Raw genomic sequence first — 17,096 nt, 5'->3', positions numbered from 1 at the left:
AAATATAAAAATGAACACAGCTGTCACCTGTGCAACTACTATATGCTTGATAAAATAGTCTTGATAAAAACAAATACGTTATGTTATTTTGAGGAACATCTTGAAAGCATTTCCAACTTTTCAAGAGGTGAACATTTTGCTTAAAAGTGCATAACATTTGTATATATTAACATACAAAAGGTTCACAAATTTAACTTATGAGGGTTAATTTTTGTGACCTTCCTACAAATTGCACAGTTTAAACTTTTGTCTGTAGTCACTGATGGTTGAAAAAGTAGCTCAATAAAGCTAACTAAAATTGATTAAATTATCTTTCCTGCCTTTAAGAAACACTGGAACATTTAAGTTTCAAGAAGATGATTTTATGGTGTGATCGTTCTAATTCTAAAAACTTAAGTCATGTGATGGAAAATCCAAGAGTGATCATTTCCATTTCATTTGGATGTTAGCTTTTTTCCCCCCCCTCCCCTTCTTCACATACTAAGAAGAGAGTTGACAAATTTGCTTGGCTACAGCTCATTAGCACGATCTTCACTGTTTAAATACCTTTTGTGATCAAGGATCAGGCTGGATTTAGAAATACTCACTCCAGATTGGTTTCAAGTGTTTATAAACTTAATTAGAAACTGACATGAACTACTGAGATGCAAAATTCTAAAAGACTTGATAGGAGTAATTGATACAGGTCTTCCCTTGCTGGTTATACAACTGGAGCCGACCACATTTGGCTGTGTTTAGAGAAAGAAAGTTTAGCCCTTTTGCAGTTTTTAAATTAAGAAAAACAAAAATATGTTTCACAATCTACTAGAATGTAATAATGCCCTTTCCCACTCCAAGCCCTCTGAAGTACCCAAAGGAATCAGAAGTCACTTTATTTTTAAAACACATGGTAAATACCAGATGTATTATAATATAGCAGTAGTATCCCCATAAATAAGACTGAGAAGGACTTCACAATTCTGCACATTTGCTGTAAAGCTTTCTATGATAGTTATATGGCCCCAATCACTATAGTGTCTGAGCACCTCACAATATTTAATATATTTATCCTCACAACCTCTGAGAGGCAGGGAATACTATTATCCCTATTTTACAGATGGACACAGAAAGGCTAAGTGACTTGCCCAAGATCACACAGGAAGTCTCTGGCAGAGCAAGGAATTGATCTTTGATTGTCAAGATCACAAGTACAGTAAAAGCTGTGTTATCCAGCACTTTATCATCCAGAAAGCTCTATTAACTGGCATTTCTGATATCTCCCAATACAAATCTTCAATCTAGTAACCGGGACTAGTATACCGCCAGGAGGTTATGCAATTGAACATTCTGCACTCTACTTTTATGCAAAAGAGGCAGAAGACAAGTAAGCAAGCTCATACCAGGGATTTATTCAAAAAAAGCAGCTTCCAGGGTATGTCACAGTGTCATTACAGATTCAGCCCAATCTCCTACACCTTCTACAACTACAATGATCATTGATGTTGATAATGATGACCCTGAGACACTGAAGATCCTGAAGTGCCTTCTGAATCATCAAAGAAAGATTAAATTATGTTCAGTATACCTTTTGTGTTAAGTGTATTTATAGTGATCTGGGTTTATGCCATGTGCTGCCCATAGTGATATGTAGTATCATAAGATAACCTACTGTATAGAAAACTTTACCTGTATACACCTAAATGCGTCAAAAAACCAACCACTTTGCAGTGCAGTACTACTACTAGATTGGTGAATACCCGTGTACTGTAGTTTATACTTTATTCATTTTATTGTATTCTAATTCTTTGAAAATGGGTATTTCATTCCCCCACCATGCCAGATAACAAAGCTTTTACTGTACTACAAAAACAATAGTCAGTTCTCTTTCATTTATAGGAAAATGTACTTATTTCATATTTGTCCCAAGCTGATGTATGTACAAGAGATATTATTAAAAAGCTAACATTTGCAAACCTCCTTTACAGCTACCTCCTAAGGAGGAAAATGCGGTAATTTCTGATACTACTGTGTGATAATTTTTAGACAAGTTGAGTTTTTAAAAGGCAATTACTCTGTTTTGAATAGATTTATTTTACATCTATTTTTTTCCCAAGAAGGTGCATGTGATACTGTTGAAAACACCTAAATTATGATCAGTTTGACACTGCAGATCATGCAGGAGGAATGTTAAAAACACTGAAGTTTATGTTTGGTTTGTATTTTACATAAATCCATTTGGATAGATTCAGAAACAACAGTGCTGTATTTACCAACTATCCATGCTAAGACAAACTTTCAGAAGCATGCTAAATTTGCACCTGTAGTTCATTTTCTTGGTGCAAAAACGTGAACATAATTTGCTCTTGCAGAAAGGGAGGCCAAATTCAGTCCACTAAAAATACAGCACTAAATTTGATTGCAATTCCTGTACTTAATATGATCAATAAGCAAATATGCACATTCTACACTATGATGGCTACAAAATACAAAATGACTTTAAATGATGCTATATTACTACCATCACTACTTTTATATGAAGTTTGAAATTTACCCCGTTTAGAAAAGTATAAACAGAGGATTACTACCTAAATTTTATGTAAAGTGAAGTGCGTTTCAAACAAACACAAAGTTACAAAAACAGTCACTACATACTAGTTTCTCTAGTGAAACACTGAAAGCACTATGCAAATGAACATGCTTGTAAAATGAGCAGACCTATTTGTAACAACTCATGTAATGTCCAAGTCTGTGGGTATTTAGCAGTTTTGTTTTTTTACTAAAGAAAACCTTATTAAGCCTCAGGGAGCATATTCTTGAGGTGAATAAGGGGATTCACAGGATTGAAATATTGCTGGCATTTTAGTGTGCCCAGGTTTTTTTTTTTTCTTTTTTCTGTACAATATAATCAAATACTTCAAATGTGCCAGTATATAATAATACAGCATATCAACTGAAATCTCCATTTTCCCAGTTGCAGAGAGAATTGACTATGTAAGTGTGCCAGACACAGATGACTTGTGAGGGCAAGTGGTGTGAATTAATTAAATAGCAAAATATATGCTCAACATCCACTTTTAGATCATCAAAAGTTGGAGTTCCAGTTAAATGCTTTCTTTGTACCAAAAACTAGCATTATCCATCTGCACTTGTTTTAATAAGAAGTGCAAGCCATAATTCTATTTTTCTCCAACCTTGCTAATAATACAAAAATAAAGTGCCAATATTCTCCTGATTTCATATCTATTTTGTTATTAAGGTTATTAAATTGGTTCTACTGGATGAGTGCACTCACAGACTGATTTTCTTACTCTGAGGTTTGAAGCTGAAAAGACTTTACAGCTGCGTATTTCTGCTTTAAATTAGAAACACAACCAACCTAATAGACAAGTGATAAGTAATCTTATTTACCCTTTTCACCATCAATTCCATCTGCTTAGTGCTGGCTAATACTGGATGAAATTTTCTATATTCATTTTCCTCCAATGGCCTCTTTGTGGAAGGAAAATGGATGCAGACCGACAGACAGAGACATGACTTCCTGTTCTTTATTCCCAAATTATGACAGCCCTGCATTAAGCTTTACCGACTCTGGACTTCAGTGTTCCATACCAATGTGGTATGGAGACTAGAGGTTTTACAGTGACATGTGACCATGTCACCTGATAATGAAATCCATCTTAAATCTGGTACTTTTTCATTTAGGAGGAGGGATGGGGACCCAGAGAGACAAAAGATTCCAACCTTGTGCCAAAGCTATAAAAGGGGGTGGAGTAGGACAAAAGAGGCTCCCAGTCATGAGAAAACCCCTGCTTACCACATGAGATGTCTGCTGAAACTAGCAAGGACTGTACCGGGGAAAGGATTGGGCTCAGACTAGGAAGGAGTCTAGTCTGTGAAAGAAGTCTGTGACCTGTAATCAGTTTCTTAGACTTGCGCGTTTTTGCTTTATTTTGCTTGGTGACTTACTTTGTTCTGGTTGTTATTACTTGAAACCACTTAAATCCTGCTTTTTATACGTAATAAAATCACTTTTGTTTATTAATAAACCCAGTGTAAGTGATTAATAGCTGGGGGGAACAAACAGCTGTGCATCTCTCTTTATCTTTGTTATAGAGGGCGGACAATTTATGAATTCACCCCGTATAAGCTTTATATAGAGTAAAAACGGATTTATTTGGAGTTGTGGACCCTATTGGAAACTGGGTGCCTGGAGATAGCTGAAAACAGCTCAGCAGGTTACCTAAATCTGCAGCTTTGGGGGCGTGGACCAGACCCTGGGTCTGTGTTGCAGCAGGCTAGCGTGTCTGGTTCAACAAGATAGGGTTCTGGAAGTCCCAAGCTGGCAGGGAAAACGGGCTCAGAGGTAATTTCAGCACATCAGGTGACAGTTGCAAGGGGGTGACCGAACCCATCAGACTTTCCTTTTTTAAAATAATTCCGTTTTGGTACATTTTCACAATGTCAACAAGGGCAACACAAATAAGTTGTTCAATTACTTATGTTACAGTAAATATACACTATATTATACTCAAAATTAAAAGAACATTTTTAAGGTTGCATAATCAAGCAGTGAAAAGTTAGGAAATATCAGATTCAAGGTTACCTGTGAAATCTTAATTCAGTCCCCTTTGTGAATATATATTATGATTAAGGCTATGATTTAGTCATGGGTATTTATAGTAAAAGTCATGGACAGGTCAAAGGCAATAACTGTCCATGACTTTTACTATAAATAACCCTGACTAAATCTTGTGGTGGGGGAAGTCAACAGCATTAGCTGTTGGGGACCGCTGAGCAGTGGCTGCTCTGGCTGCCCCCGGGAATACTGCTGGGGAGGGGCTGGGGGACTGCTGTTTGGAGGGAGGACGGGGGGGGGCACTGCTGGGGAGGCGGGGCCAGCGGCACCAGCTGCCTGGAGCAGCCCAAGTAGCGGCCGATGCGGCTGGCCCAAGGGCCACTCCAGAAGTGACCAGTGGGGCTGCCTGGGGGGCCGCCTGAGTGGCTGTTCCCGGAGCCAGCTGCTGGGCAGCCCTGGGGTCAGCCACACTGGCCGCTGCAGAAGTGACTTCTGCAACAGACATGGAGCCCTAATTATGATACAATTTTTAATTACATGATCATACTCACTTTCTTCCACAGGACCTCTGCCTCATTGAGTGCACAGGATAGACAGTGCTCACTTTAATGGACAGCTATTCAATATTTTGTTTTATCCTCATTTGTTCTATCTGTTTTAGGTACTTACATGTATTTATCCTCACAACTTTGGACAGGAATCTGTCCTTATTTTTGACTTTTGCAGAATACTCAACACAATGTCTATTAAAGCTCCCGGGGACAGTTTTAGTGAAGAAGCTGACTATTTTTAATGACAATAGATGACAAAGCACATCTTTAGAGGCATTCTGTATTGCTACTGAGAATCATAGAATCATAGAATATCAGGGTTGGAAGGGAACTCAGGAGGTCATCTAGTCCAACCCCCTGCTCAAAGCAGGACCAATCCCCAATTAAATCATCCCAGCCAGGGCTTTGTCAAGCCTGACCTTAAAAACTTCTAAGGAAGGAGATTCTACCACCTCCCTAGGTAACGCATTCCAGTGTTTCACCACCCTCTTAGTGAAAAAGTTTTTCCTAATATCCAACCTAAACCTCCCCCACTGCAACTTGAGACCATTACTCCTTGTCCTGTCCTCTTCTACCATCGAGAATAGTCTAGAACCATCCTCTCTGGAACCACCTCTCAGGTAGTTGAAAACAGCTATCAAATCCCCTCTCATTCTTCTCTTCTGCAGACTAAACAATCCCAGTTCCCTCAGCCTCTCCTCATAAGTCATGTGTTCCAGACCCCTAATCATTTTTGTTGCCCTTCGCTGGACTCTCTCCAATTTATCCACATCCTTCTTGTAGTGTGGGGCCCAAAACTGGACACAGTACTCCAGATGAGGCCTCACCAATGTCGAATAGAGGGGGACGATCACGTCCTCGATCTGCTCGCTATGCCCCTACTTATACATCCCAAAATGCCATTGGCCTTCTTGGCAACAAGGGCACACTGCTGACTCATATCCAGCTTCTCGTCCACTGTCACCCCTAGGTCCTTTTCCACAGAACTGCTGCCTAGCCATTCGGTCCCTAGTCTGTAGCTGTGCATTGGGTTCTTCCGTCCTAAGTGCAGGACCCTGCACTTATCCTTATTGAACCTCATCAGATTTCTTTTGGCCCAATCCTCCAATTTGTCTAGGTCCCTCTGTATCCTATCCCTGCCCTCCAGCGTATCAACCACTCCTCCCAGTTTAATATCATCCACAAATTTGCTGAGAGTGCAATCCACACCATCCTCCAGATCATTTATGAAGATATTGAACAAAAACGGCCCCAGGACCGACCCCTGGGGCACTCCACTTGACACCGGCTACCAACTAGACATGGAGCCATTGATCACTACCCATTGAGCCCGACAATCTAGCCAACTTTCTACCCACCTTATAGTGTATTCATCCAGCCCGTACTTCTTTAACTTGCTGACAAGAATACTGTGGGAGACCGTGTCAAAAGCTTTGCTAAAGTCAAGAAACAATACATCCACTGCTTTCCCTTCATCCACAGAACCAGTAATCTCATCATAGAAGGCGATTAGATTAGTCAGGCATGACCTTCCCTTGGTGAATCCATGCTGACTGTTCCTGATCACTTTCCTCTCATGTAAGTGCTTCAGGATTGATTCCTTGAGGACCTGCTCTATGATTTTTCTGGGGACTGAGGTGAGGCTGACTGGCTTGTAGTTCCCAGGATCCTCCTTCTTCCCTTTTTTAAAGATTGGCACTACATTAGCCTTTTTCCAGTCATCTGGGACTTCCCCCGTTCGCCACGAGTTTTCAAAGATAATGGCCAATGGCTCTGCAATCACAGCCGCCAATTCCTTTAGCACTCTCGGATGCAACTCGTCCGGCCCCATGGATTTGTGCACGTCCAGCTTTTCTAAATAGTCCCTAACCACCTCTTTCTCCACAGAGGGCTGGCCATCTACTCCCCATGTTGTGATGCCCAGTGCAGCAGTCTGGAAGATGTCCTTGTTAGTGAAGACAGAGGCAAAAAAAGCATTTAAAAAGAGTTTAGTTTCAATATACAGTAGACCCTTGGTCTGCAATAGGCTGCTCAGTTAAGGCAGAGTATTTCGAGGGATAAGAACTCATGATCTGTACACCACAGAGAAAACAGTTCCGAAGAATCTCACTCTCCAAACCTCCCTTTATTAAAAAAACAAAAAACTATCAGTACGTTTCATTGTTCTGTTAGTTTCCTGTCTATTTACATTTAATTAGTCAAATCCTATTTATGTGAAGATACTTGGTGTTGCCTAAATGATTTCTATCAGGATCCTAACATACCTCCTCACAGAAGTATGAGGAATTGAAGATGCTGAAGGTTTAAACCTACCACAATTCCTTAAAATACCTATGCAACGACAGCAAACAGAAATCTTATTTATCACTGAATTCACTACCACTTATAAAAAGAAAGAATATTTTAGCAAAGCACAGCTTGTATGCACTAAAATCTGAAGTTTAACTAGTAATTATAAAAACACTAACAATTTTTGATGAACCCGGTTATTTTTAAACTGTTTCATATCGTACATTAAAAACTACATATCTAGAGGTTTTCAACATGCTAATATACTCTAAAATCAGTTTTAAGGGTTTGCTGGCACACGATATGACTATTTCTGTAAGACTGGAAGCATTTTTTTGTTTTGTTTGTTAAATAACGTGCATTGAACCCTATTATGTTGACCAGAATCAGTAATGAGTCCAACCTGATGCAGCTGTGAGGCACCAACTGATTTCCACCCTGAAAACTAGCCCAAATCACAGTTCCAAATAATTAGAGACTTTAAAATTCTTTCAGGCTTAACAAATTGTTTGATTAGCACCTATATTTTGTTTATATTACCTATGTTAGACTCTCCTTTGGTTTCATCACTTTGTTGTGTAATAACTGGAGGAGTTTATCCCATCTCCCTCCTTCTCTCTTTCGTCAGTCTGCTGCTGCAGGGAAAGATATCAGATGCTGGAGCAGCAGAGTATGAGGAAGGAGAAAGAATGGTACAGTTTAAAGCCATTACAAAAACAGAGTGCGGAATGCTCCAAATATCAAAACACAAAAAATGTGAAACAGGCATAATCCTCTGAAATCAGAAATGCAAATACTATCCCGGTATTTCTGTTCTTAAAGTATGCCTTACCATTTAATCAAAACCAAATGCAAATGTGGAAAATTCACAAAAGTATTTTCTAGCTGATTTAAGGAAAGATACTTTTCTAGTACGTAGTAGACACAGGAACTTCAGAAATCTTAACAGTATTGCAGAGGTGGGAGAGGGAAGAGCTTAAAAAAAGTTCTACATTGCTCAGGAGATTTTAACAAATGCAGTAAATACACTCTTCCCTCACCAACCAATTATTCTGCAACTGCTAAATTCAATTGGAATTGTTTGGCTTTTTAGAAAGTGGCAAAAAGTGTTGGCTCTTTTCCTGTCTTGATCAATGTCTGCAAAATGTTCTCACCTTGAAAAATATATGTTAAGGAAGACAGGGAGAAGAGAATTTCCAGTGACTTTTTATTGCCAAAAGGTGACACTGAAAATGTTGTGTAGCTTCTTTCAGCTGTTTATTGAAACTAGATGCTAATTTGAGAGTAGGGAAGCCTATAACTGAAAAATTGGGAGCTCTTAATAGAATTACTACAGGTAGGGTAATAGTATTATGGAAAATCCAGTCATCTAAAATAGAACAGTATTGTCTAATCCACCCTTAATTATAGGCTCTCACATTACTGACTGTACTGAGGGAGTGCTGCAGGAAACTGGCCCTGCAGTAGAGAGCAGCTTCTTTAGAGCCCGCAGCTACTTAAACCTCAAATGACTGTAAGCTCACAGCAGGCCTCATATATTTCAGCATGTAACTGTGTTTTCATTTCCTTAAACCACAGGACATAAGTCTGATTTCAAATAGTGTCTGGACTGAGATATTCAATACTGATAAAGATACAAAGTTTTACATCTTAAAATTTCCAAATGTTTCTTCTATGATAAGGATTCCATAGCCCAGAGCTGCTGATGCTCCCTTACCCCTATTGGTTATCTTCCAAGTCTCTAGTTTATTCACTGCCACACTATCACCAACTTACATTGGTTTGGTTATTTAGCAAGTACAACAACATTTTCCTTTCCTGGGGCAAGGAACAAAGCCAGCCTCCCAACCAATTTATTTCCTTATCCCACTCATGTCTTTGCACATTTTTCCATGCTTTCTCTTTGGAATGCAATGACTTAGTCCTGCTTTGTCAAGCCACCATCCTCCCTATTTAAATGCCTCCTCAAAACTACTTTTTTCATGATATCCACAAGCACTTAAAAACAAAATTCCAAATAAGTCCCCTCGCCTTTTTTCCCAACTGCGCCTTGTTATTGTTGTAGCTCTATTATAAAAACTTTGGAGAAGGAACGGTCTTTGTTTTCGTGTTTTGTACAATACCCAACATAATAGCTGCATTAAATATTTAAAAAGTAAACATTTCTGTCTAGGTATTTATAGAGCCCTCATTATTGTGGTATCAGAGCGCCTCACAATCTTTAGCGTATTTATCAACACTCCTGTGACGTAGGGAAGTGCTATTATCCCTATTTTACAGATGGGGAACTGAGTGACAGAGAGACTAAATGATTTGCCCAGTCATACACAAAATCTGTTGCAGAGCTAGGTCTTCTGAGTCCTAGGTCAGTGCCCTAACAATTGAGGGGAATCCTTCCTCTCAACATATGCCAATAACAACCATACAATAGGTGTGGTGGCTTGGTAAATTTTGACATTTCAATGGCAACCATTATATATGCAACTATATAAGCCTTCATAATGTGGACAGTCCACTGCAAGAAGTAGGCTTGGCTCTCTTGAACAGCGTGTGACATGCCTGGTATCTACTTTTAGAGCAATCAGGGTATGCTGAGGGAGGAGAAGCATTGGAATTTGACACCCTCTTCACCAAGTAACATATGAACCCCCCCATTGCTGTAGATTTATTCCTTATTCCATAAATCCCACTGGGTTTCAAATTCAGGAACTGAGCAAAATAAATGCAAAAGGAGGCACAGGAGTTTACAGCGAGTGACCCAATAAAATCATTTAGCCAATCGTACCACAAATCAGGAATGACTAATAATGCAGCAAAAAGAAAAATCTAGTTTTTTTTTTAGAAAGTCAAAGAATATATAACTATTCACTAGCATATTAGAATGATAATTAAAATATACACCCCACCATGGCAAATATAATAACCCTTCTCTAAGCCTTGGCCCTCTCCCCAAATGTCCAGGAGCAAAAGTATTTTTTTGCAGCATGCTTCCCAGTTAAACAGATCTAGGCACCGATGGACCAATGGGTGGGGAAAGGAGCGAATTTCAAAGCAGAAAATCTATCATGGAAAATGCCCTACCAGCAATCTTCATTTTTACCATCAAGAGAGGCACTTTGCACTCTTCTGCTGACCACAACTGTGGCAGTACTGGAGAGAAAGAATGGAGGTCTTTCAGACACCAGATCATTCATAGATTAAGGTCAATACCATGAAATGCACCAAAAATCTTATTGGCAGTGGAGATCACTGAGCACTGGTGGTGTGTGTTCCCAAGAAGAAACCCTGTTTAATAAATGGGCTGATGCATTCTGCATTAAATTTGAATTTCAGTGGTCTCAATGTCCATCACGTTGTTATATTAAGCACGTTACAGTAATCTAATTGCATGGTGACAAAGCATATTACACACCTACCTTACTGGAATGATGTGAGGCTTAATAAATGTTTGCATTTCCATGATATCCTAATTTAACAGGTCCTACTGTAAGTGCACATATTGCACTAATACAACACTTTTCAAACAAGCACCGTATGCTACTGTTTTAGTCCCTGCAACAGTTTACTTGTACGGAGCAAAACAGTGACATGATATCACTTAGTACTGCTACTACTGCATATGATGTTCCTTAAATAGACAGGGGCTAATGAAACAGGAAGATTAACTGGTGGCAATATGAATGCCAGGGTATATTATTTATATACACACAAAAGGTCCTACCCAGGTTTCCATAATGAGCTCTACTTTTAAGGAGTTTTACAGACAATTAACATTGCAAATTGCCTCAAGTTAAAATTCAGCTCAGGAGTTGTACAAAATACATATTTTTTTTTTGTTTCCTTGCATTTGTTTAAATGCATTTGTTTAAATGCATTTAAGTAGCTAGATATTTTCAGATACTTTATTACCCACCTCTAGAACTCCCCATTCTTGAAGTTCTCTGTGTTCCCATAATCTTCCTACTGATGAGCAGTGCTGAATGTAGCTCCTTCTAAGGTCCAAAGCAACCCCTTCAGTCAACCAGACAGCTTGTGAGAAAGGACAATGTCCTCCATCCTTCCCCACACTGCACATATACTGCCATTGAAACACTAATTCTTTATTCAGCTGTAGACTACACACTAAAAAACCCCAACACTAAAGTACATGGAAATATTCTTATGATTTTAAATAAGAATGAAGGAAAAACAGGGCAAATAATATTCAATTCCATTACTGTTCATGCTCACAGAAAAAAAAAGAACTGGATATCATTAGGGAAGCACAGTTTCAAACATCAAGATATACATTCAAGCCATGTGGACTCTAAGCCCTGGTCTACACCACGAATTTAGGTCGAATTTAGCAGCGTCAGATCGGTTTAACTCTGCACCCGTCCACAAAACAAAGCCATTTCTGTCGACTTAAAGGGCTCTTAAAATTGATTTCTGTACTCCTCCCCGACGAGGGGATTAGCGCTGAAATCGACATAGCCGGGTCGAATTTGGGGTAGTGTGGATACAATTTGATGGTATTGGCCTCTGGGAGCTATTCCAGAGTGCGCCATTGTGACCGCTCTGGACAGCACTTTCAACTCAGATGCATGAGCCAGGTACACAGGAAAAGCCCTGGAAATTTTTTAATTTTATTTCCTGTTTGGCCAGCATGGCAAGCTGATCAGCACAGGTGACCATGAAGTCCCAGAATCACAAAAGAGCTCCAGCATGGACCAAACGGGAGGTACTGGATCTGATTGTTGTATGGGGAGACGAATCCGTGCTATCAGAACTCCGTTCCAGAAGATGAAATGCCAAAATATTTGCAAAAATCTCCAAGTGCAGAGGCTTGGATGGACAGAAGCTACAACAGGGACCCGCAGCAATGCCGTGTGAAAATTAAGGAGCTCAGGCAAGCCTACCAAAAAACCAAAGAGGCAAATGGCCGCTCCAGGTCAGAGCCCCAGACATGCAGCTTTTATGATGAGATGCATGCAAGTCTAGGGGGAGCCCCTACCACTACCCCACCCTCTCTGTGGACACCTGCAAGGGGGGAGTCTCATGCAACCGAGATGAGGATTTTGGGGACGAGGAAGATGACGAGGAGGAGGATAGCGCACAGCAGCCAAGCGGAGAAACCGTTCTCCCCGACAGCCAGGAACTGTTTATCACCCTGGAGCCAATACCCTCCCAAGGCGGGCTCCTGAACCATGAAGCTGGAGAAGGCACCTCTGGTGAGCGTACCTTTGTAAATATAATACATGGTTTAAAAGCAAGAGTGTTTAATGATTAATTTGCCCTGAAGACTTAGGATGCATTCGCGGCCAGTACAGCTACTGGAAAAGTCTGTTAACATGTCTGGAGACGGAGCGGAAATCCTCCAGAGACATCTCCATGAAGCTCTCCTGGAAGTACTCCCAAAGCCTTTGCAAAAGGTTTCTGGGGAGGGCAGCCTTATTCCATCCTCCATGGTAGGACACTTTACCACGCTAGGCCAGTAGCGCATAATCATTGCGTAACAAAGCATGGCAGCGTATGGTCCCAGTGTTTGCTGGCATTCAAGCAACATCTGTTCTTTATCTCTCTGTGTTATCCTCAGGAGAGCGATCATCCCAGAGAATTGGATGTGGAGGGGTTTAGTTGGGTTTGTGCTGTACGTTTACCTGAAAACCGCAGCCCCTCCTTTTAAATGCCCAACCCAACAGGTGCTTGGTATGGGAAAGGAAGGTGCTGCTGTTTGAAACCATTCCCACATGTTATGAAGGTTGAAGAAGCCGAAAAACTGTGGCTTACCATGGCTGCTTGCAAGCCGAATGCTGTTGCCTGGCCCTGCGTGAGATCTCTCACACCAAACTGGCAGGCCCTCAATATAAGAGGCAAAATGAGACCTTGTACCGAAAGCACATGTGCTATGTAATGTTAACAGCTTGGTTCACCATGAAAGAGTCTACCCATTGTTCTCTAAAATGTCTTTTTAAATACTACTCTCCCTTTTTTTCCTCCCACAGCTGCAAATCATAGAATCATAGAAGGTTAGGGTTGGAAGGGACCTCAGGAGGTCATCTAGTCCAACCCCCTGCTTGAAGCAGGACCAATCCCCAATTTTTGCCCCAGATCCCTAAATGGCCCCCTCAAGGATTGAACTCACAACCCTGGGTTTAGCAGGCCAATGCTCAAACCACTGAGCTATCCCTCCCCCATAATATTTCAACGCTCCTCCTATCATCTCCGTCCCAGAGGCTAGCGCAGATAAGAAGGTGAAAACGCACTTGCGATGAAATGTTCTCTGAGCTCATGCAGTCCTTCCACACTGAAAGAATGCGTGGAGGCAAACAAAGGCAGAGTCCAAGAAAGCAGAAAATGAACGCGAGGACAGGAGGGACAAGCAAGATGAGAGGAGGCAGGAAGCAATGCTGAGGCTACTAGGGATCAAACTGATATGCTCCAGTGTCTGGTGGAGGTGCAGGAAAGGCAGCAGGAGTACAGACCACCGGTACAGCCCCAGTGTAACTGCCCGACCTCCTCCCCAAGTTCCATAGCCTCCTCACCCAGATGCCGAAAAACGCGGGGGGATGGGGGGGGGGCTCCGGGCACCCAACCACTCTACCCCAGAGGGCTGCCCAAGCAACAGAAGGCTGACATTCAATAAGTTTTGAAGTGCAGTGTGGCCTTGTCCTTCACTCCTCCCCCACCCCTCCTGGGCTACCTTGGTAGTTATCCCCCTATTTGTGTGATGAATTAATAAAGAATGCATGATTTTGAAACAACGTTTCACTTCTGCAAGCAGTGATCCAAGTGGGGAGGACAGTTGGCTTACAGGGAAGTAGAGTGAACAAAGGGGGAGGGTTTTCATTACGGAGAAACAAACAGAACTGTCACACCATAGCCTTGCCAGTCATGAAACTGGTTTTCAAAGCTTCTCTGATGCACAGCGCACCCTGCTGTGCTCTTCTAATCGCCCTGGTGTCTGGCTGTGCGTAATCAGTGGCCAGGTGATTTGCCTCAACCTTCCACCCCATCATAAACGTCTCCCCCTTACTCTCAAGGATACTGTGGAGCACACAGCAAGCAGCAATAACAATGGGAATATTGGTTTCGCTGAGGTCTAACCAAGTCAGTAAACTGCGCCAGCATGCTTTTAAACATCCAAATGCACATTCTACCACCATTCTGCACTTGCTCAGACTATAGTTGAACAGCTCCTTACTATTGTCCAGGGTGCCTGTGTATGGCTTCATGAGCCAGAGCATTAAGGGGTAGGCTGGGTCCCCAAGGATAACAATAGTCATTTCAACATCCCCAACAGTTATTTGCTGGTCTGGGAAGCAAGTCCCTTCCAGCAGCTGTTCAAACAGACCAGAGTTCCTGAAGATGCGAGCATCATGTACCTTTCCCGGCCATCTCACGTTGATGTCGGTGAAATGTCCCTTCTGATCCACCAGTGCTTGCAGCACCACTGAAAAGTACCCTTTGCAGGTTATGTACTGGCAGCCAAGGTGGTCCAATCCCAAGATAGGGATATGCGTTCCGTCTATTGCCCCACCACAGTTAGGGAATCCCATTGCAGCAAAGCCATCCACTATGACCTGCACATTTCCCAGAGTCATTACCCTTGATAGCAGCAGCTCAGTGATTGCGTTGGCTACTTGGATCACAGCAGCCCCCACAGTAGATTTGCCCACTCCAAATTGATTCCCGACTGACCGGTAGCTGTCTGGCGTTGCAAGCTTCCATAGGGCTATCACCACTTGCTTGTGAACTGTGAGGGCTGCTCTCATCTTGGTATTCTTACACTTCAGGGCAGGGGAAACCAAGTCACAAAGTTCCATGAAAGTGCCCTTACGCATGCGAAAGTTTCGCAGCCACTGGGAATCATCCCAGACCTGCAACACTATGCAGTCCCACCAGTCTGTGCTTGTTTCCCAGGCCCAGAATCGGCGTTCCACAGCATGAGTCTGCCCCATTGCCACCAGGATGTCCAAATTGCCAGGGCCCGTGCTTTGAGAAAAGTCTGTGTCCATGTCCTCATCACTATCGTCACCGTGCTGCTGTCACTTCCTCGCCTGCTTTTGCAGGTTCTGGTTCTGCACATACTGCAGGATAATGCACGAGGTGTTTACAATGCTCATAACTGCCGCAGTGATCTTAGCGGGCTCCATGCTTGCCGTGGTATGGCGACTGCAGGTGAGCAGAGTTGCAGCGGAAGTGGTGGCTGAAGATGGATGCCATGAGAATAGACATTTATAGAGAATGACGAGAGGACCTGTGAGGTGGATTCATGAGAGCAGGAGAGCAGAGTTGTAGTGGAAGTGGTGGAGGATGACTGTTAGCACCGCGCACATTTTCCGAGGGAGAACACATGTACCCAGGAGCCCATGACAGACAACATGGAGAAATTCGCTCTTGAAACAATAGCAGCAGAGCAGAGTTGCAGCGGAAGTTGTGTATGATGACAGTCAGAAGTCCTATTGCACTGTCTGCTGCCAGCAGCACCCGGGACACAACAGCGGCGGTGTCGGCGAGCTGAGCTGAGCGGGCTGCACGCTTGCCGTGGTATGGCGTCTGCGTGGAAAAAAGGCGCAAAAGGATTGTCTGCCGTTGCTTTCACGGAGGGAGGGGGGACTGACAACATGTACCCAAAACCACCTGCAACAATGTTTTTGCCCCATCAGGCATTGGGAGCTTATCCCAGAATTCCAAGGGGCGGGGGAGACTGCGGGAACTGTGGGATAGCTACCTACAGTGCACCGCTCCGTAAGTCCATGCTAGCCACGGTAGTGAGGACGCACTCCACCAACTTAATGCACTTAGTGTGGACATATGCAATCGACTAAATAAAATGATTTCTAAAAATCGACTTCTATAATATCGACCTAATTTTGTAGGGTAGACATACCCTAATGGTTTTACATCTTTGAATGGTACAATGGTCGGTGACCTCATAGCATGGGGATATGAAGAGACAGCTTTGTGGTGAAAAAGAAAGGTATTCAGCACCTCATTTTAAACTATTTTTAAAATGAGGTCTCCCAAAGACATGTAGTGCTGGCTTCCTGTCCTTGTGCCACCTCTCTCATGCATGCGCCATCCAGTGCTATAATACTCCTACAGAACCTTTCCGGAGCATTGAGTTGGCCTACAGGAGAGGTACATCTTTTTTATTCTATTATGTTGTTTTTAATCTTTTTTATCATTTTGTGTTCTAAACTGTGATGATTTTGATCAGAACAGCACATGCTGGTGAATCACTGTGTGAAAGAAGCAATCCAGACACTAAGAGGTAAAACAAGGTGAAGTCAAGATTAGTCATATGCACAATGCTCCTCTTATCGTCACTATTTGAGGTATTCATCACATAATCCCCTACAGGTACTGAATCTTTTTTGTTAATAAACGCATTTGGAGATCCCTTTTAATTCAATTTTGGTACTCTTTTCAGCTTAAGATATTTATCCTGACTTCTTTCCTTTCTCTTTATTTAAATATTTGTATCAGACTGAAGTCTAAAGAAGGAAAAGACTGGTCATTTAGCTCATCAAATGGACTGAATAAATAATGTATATGTTCACATAAAGCCATTAGGAAATATTCACTTTAAATTACATATATTCTATGGAATGTATTATACACTGAAACCTTTTCATTTTCATCAATTGCATACTTTAATAGACAGCTGAAGACATGCTCTCTATTTGCTATGATTACTGGAAGTGCTTTTTTGATGT

The 17,096-nt window shown here is 41.8% G+C and overlaps 1 protein-coding gene across 7 annotated transcripts in view; it reads right to left on the bottom strand.

Moving 5' to 3' along the window:
* Positions 1-17,096, bottom strand: part of ATE1 (arginyltransferase 1) — a 182,316-nt gene that overhangs the window by 22,406 nt on the left and 142,814 nt on the right. The gene's annotated exons all lie outside the window — the stretch shown is intronic.

This window comes from Caretta caretta, chromosome 7 (genome assembly GCF_965140235.1).
Source record: "Caretta caretta isolate rCarCar2 chromosome 7, rCarCar1.hap1, whole genome shotgun sequence".
Classification (NCBI taxonomy): domain Eukaryota; kingdom Metazoa; phylum Chordata; order Testudines; family Cheloniidae; genus Caretta; species Caretta caretta.
Note: the sequence above shows the minus strand (reverse complement) of the source record. Positions and strands in the feature narration are given on the sequence as shown.